This window comes from Pistacia vera, unplaced genomic scaffold (assembly GCF_008641045.1).
Source record: "Pistacia vera cultivar Batoury unplaced genomic scaffold, PisVer_v2 Contig205, whole genome shotgun sequence".
In the NCBI taxonomy this organism is placed as follows: Eukaryota; Viridiplantae; Streptophyta; class Magnoliopsida; order Sapindales; family Anacardiaceae; genus Pistacia; species Pistacia vera.
This window is the reverse complement of record NW_022196008.1, coordinates 323,631-328,062: the sequence shown is the minus strand read 5'-3', so window position 1 is coordinate 328,062 and position 4,432 is coordinate 323,631. Positions and strand designations below refer to the sequence as shown.

The following is a 4,432-nucleotide window of genomic DNA, read 5'->3' as shown; positions in this document are numbered from 1 at the left end:
CTAGTTTATTATTTGTTGCAATCTACTGCTAAGTTAGATATCAAATCTGTAATTGTTTCATCCCTTTAACTTGTGAAGCAATTAGGGTTTAAGAATTTGCTACGTCAGGAATTGTTAAGTCTTAAGAAGAACATTTGACTGAATTAAATACAACCGCTTGTGTTTGTGTTGTTTAGCTTCATCGATCTCTCTAGGTCTTAAGGCTGCCACTAGATTAAATCTTTAGTGCTTGTCTAGGGTTGTTTAGTAGTAAGATTAATTAGATCGCTTGTTTCCTAATTAATTACAACTAAGGAGAGATAGGAAAATAGTTCCAACAGTGAATATTCAGTGTATGAATTGATTTATATTTGCATCGATGATCAGTTATAAGATTCCGATGGTCGATGTTGACTTAGACCAAGGTTTGTTATTTTGATTGATTGATTAATTTGAAAAAAAAAAGTTTTATATTTTTCCTTCTTAGTTTGATTGTTTTTGCCGATGATGAGTTGTATAAATCAATGATGAGAACATGGTTGTTGCAATTTTATTGTTGGGAAATGTTAAGCATTGCTTTAAGTTTTTGTGTATTGACTGGATTTTTTATTGAGGTTTGTTGAGTGGTTCAGCCACAATTTTCATTTATTTCGGCATGCTTAGATTCATTTTATGTGATTAGGTGAAGTCTTGATAATGTTGGCGGACTCTAGAACCAAGTAGAGAAGGGCTTGAGGCGAAATTCTAGGATTAGACATGGTTGAGAAGATGATTTAGGCATTTTTTCGAAACGTTTGAGCCTTTCTAGCCGACCTATGAATGAAATTATCCATAGTCACCCAGTTGAGCTGTACACATTTTATTGCTTTATTTTTCTTGGAAAAAAACAAAATTGTCCAATCCTTTTACCCTAAACACTTTATCGTACCCTTAGGAGAATTCGGTCCTAATGCAAAACAAAGAACGGGAAGAGTTGTATGAATAGGCCAAAAGAATAGTTTGGGGGTTGGGAGAAAAGAAATAATAACAAAAGAGGTAGTCACCTCCATTCAATTGAATTGTTTTATGTTCAAAAAAAAAAAAAAAAAAAAAATTCTGCCTAGTTTAAGGGTATATTGGCTGGAAACTAGTAACCGCCTTAAAAACTGTCTAGCAGTACTTGGCGACCTCTAGTTTAACAACGCCACGTACACCTTAAACGAATTTCCCCCGCATTTATGGTTTCCAAAATAAGAAAGATACACGTTTGAGGGTCGTGAAGTAGTGGACATTTCGATTGGTGGTTGAGAAGAAGTGGAGTTCAATGTGATTTTAGCTTTGCATTAGGAAAACCGAGTTTTCTTACTTTGTTATTCCTTCCTTTTTCTTGGAACCCACTACTTGAGCCTAACGTTACAAGCTTTAAAGACCTGTTGATTCTTATCTTTAGTTTAGTCTTCATTAGTGGAGAGTAGTTCGATATTTAGGCTTATGGAGTCTGCCACCATTTAATAAACTTTCCATTTTTGCATAAAATAATCCGGGAAGTTGGAATGTGGATTGAAGTGGGGATCACCTACTCAGTGGATCGATTGAGGAAGACAATTGATAATGCTTATAACTTCTTGGAGGGTTGAACATTTCCTAATAATAATTTTTCAACAACTTTTGAGACTTGTGCAATTTCTAGGCAATTCATTAATGGAGTTGAGTCTTGTGGGTTTTGTTCATTTTCTAGTTTTGTTGTGTGTGTTTTTTGTTTTTGTTCATTGCTTGTTGTCTTTGTTTCCGTTAGTTTTGTGCCGTATGCTCGGGGACGAGCATATCTTTAGTTTGGGGGTATTTGATAATCCATGGATTATACAATTTTCATTAGACTTTTTAATCGGATTTTAAGTACTTGCTAGTGCATTTTGACCTGAATTGTTGCTTAATTCTTTACATTTCGTGTTTCAGGTTAAAATGGACATTTTGAGCAAATAAGGACAAAATTGGAAATTTTTGACTCAGAAGTTAGCGGATCTGAGAAGTTAGGAGAGTTCTGAAGCAGGAGAAAGCACGATGAGGCTTGTTCCAAAGGGAGAGTACAAAGAATCGAAGAATCGAAGAATCGAGCGAAGATGCAAGCAGAGTGGCAGTTTTGTAATTTCAGAGCTTTTCAAGTAGCTTCGCCACGGCGAAGTGAGCCAGTCACACACCAGATCTGTTGGTTCTTCGCCGCAGCGAAATTTCTTCTTCGCCGCAGCAACGGTCGTAAATTCCAGTGTTGTGAAATGCACAATTTTACTTTGTGCGTGTTTTTCTTAGGATTTTGGGCGAGGTATAAAAGAAACACTCAGTCTTTTTGTCCAGGTCATCCAGGAAGTAGGTTTAGCAGCCTTTGCATTTTCTTTGATTAAGCTTGGAGAGATTTAGCGATTATAAGGGTGAAGATTTGATTTTGAACCAAGGGATTCATCATTTGGGGAGATTTCTTGTCCTTTCCCTTACTTTTCATTATGTTGAACTTGAATATTATTGTTTTTCGTTTTTTTAGTGTTAATTTAGCTATGAACTAACCCATTTTGGGTTAGGGTTTTGATTGTTATTCAGATTTTAATGGGCTAAGTTATTGATTGTTTTATATTCATATGACTATGCTTTGATTGTGTTTTTGCTCTGAGTTTTAATGCTTTATGTGATGAACATGATGAGATTGAGAAATGAATCATGTTAGGCTTCTTGGGTAATCACCATTATAGTATTGGATGGTAGAGATAGATTCAAGAATTAATGAAATCATTGTAGGATTCTTATACTTAATGAGTTTGGAATTGTTAACTTTCAAATTGTTGGGTGCGGAAAGTTAATAAGGAAGAATAGGAAAACATAGCCTGAGAAGGTATGTTTAACACCTTAGTGAGTTAGATTTACAACTAATGCATATGAATGTGAATGTAGTTTAATTTTTAGGTTTAACCCATAAAATCCGAATGAAGTCAAAACCCTACCCGTTTTACTTGAATTGATTACTATCCGTATTTTTCATCTTGCATTCATAGTTAATTTTAGTTTAAAATTTATTGTTCAGTTTTAATTAGAAATAGCTCCCATCAATCCAAAGAAATCGATTGCTCCAACTTGAGAACAGTAGGATATTTAGTGCTTAGCTAGCAGTCCTTGTGGGAACGATACTCACTCATCACTTTATTACTTGAGTGATTAGTATACTTGCTACATATTGAATGTTGTAGGAAACACGCATCATGTTTTTGGCGCCGTTGCCGGGGACTGTTTTAAGTTTACATTGAGTCTTTCTATAGTTAGCTAGATTGGAGTTTTTTTTTTTTTTTTTTTTTTTTTTATCATTATTTGTTTTATTTGCGTTTTTAATTTCAATTGGTTTGTGATCTCACTTTCTTTCAATTCTGTTTTTGCAGTTTATGTGAAGAACGAGACATCAATCAGTGGTTCCTGTTGATCCTGAGATTGAGAGAACCGTCAGACGACGTAACAGAGAGAGAAGAGAAAGAGAGGATTTAGTTGTAGAAGCAGAAGGAATAGTTGTTGAAATGGCAGAACCAGAAAACAGGACACTGAGGGAATTTTTAGTTCCCACTGTGAATAGTAGTGGGTCAAGTATTACTAGACCTACTGTGCAAGCCAACAACTTCGAGATCAAGCCGACAATCATCCAGATGATCCAGCAGTCGGTTAGATTTAATGGTGATTTGATGGAAGATCCGAACCAGGATATTGCAAATTTCTTGGAAATTTGTGACACCTTCAAGTTGAACGGAGTGTCGGATGATGCAACTAGGTTGAGGTTATTCCCATTCTCATTGGGGGATAAAGCCAAGGGGTGGTTAATGGCATTACCACCGGGAACTATAACAACTTGGAATGATCTAGCACAGAAATTCCTTACCAAGTTCTTTCCTCCAGCTAAATCAGCAAAATTGAGAAATGATATCACATCATTTCTACAAGATGAGTCCGAGTCATTGTATGAGGCTTGGGAGAGATACAAGGAGTTGATGAGGAAATGCCCACACCATGGCTTGCCAGTTTGGCTTCAAGTCCAAACATTCTACAATGGATTGATGGATAATGTGCAAACCATGGTGGATGCAGCTTCGGGAGGGGCCTTGCAGAATAAGACACCAGAAGAGGCCTATGAGTTGCTTGAGGTTTTAGCAAGCAACAATTATCAAAGACCAAATGAGAGAGCAACACCAAGAAAATCTTCGGGTCTTCATGAAGTTGATGCCTTTACAGCCATCTAAGCCCAACTCACTGCACTTCAGAAACAGTTGGGAACTATGCAAGTAAACTCTATACAAGCACCTCAACTAACTTGTGATTTTTGTGCAGGAAACCATGTGAGCAGCAAGTGTCAAGTTGGGAACACATTTGCTTCATCATCTTCATCAACGGAGCAAGTGAACTACTTGGCAGGAAATCAGAGGCAACCAAACAACCCGTACTCTAACAC

At 36.6% G+C, this 4,432-nt stretch overlaps 1 non-coding gene across 1 annotated transcript; it reads right to left on the bottom strand.

Annotated features, from left to right (window-relative positions):
* Window positions 1-3,893: 3,893 nt before the first annotated feature.
* Window positions 3,894-4,000, bottom strand: LOC116128951. The gene has a single exon (XR_004127832.1). It is a non-coding gene; the product is annotated as a small nucleolar RNA R71 (small nucleolar RNA).
* Between the last annotated feature and the right edge of the window lie 432 nt (window positions 4,001-4,432).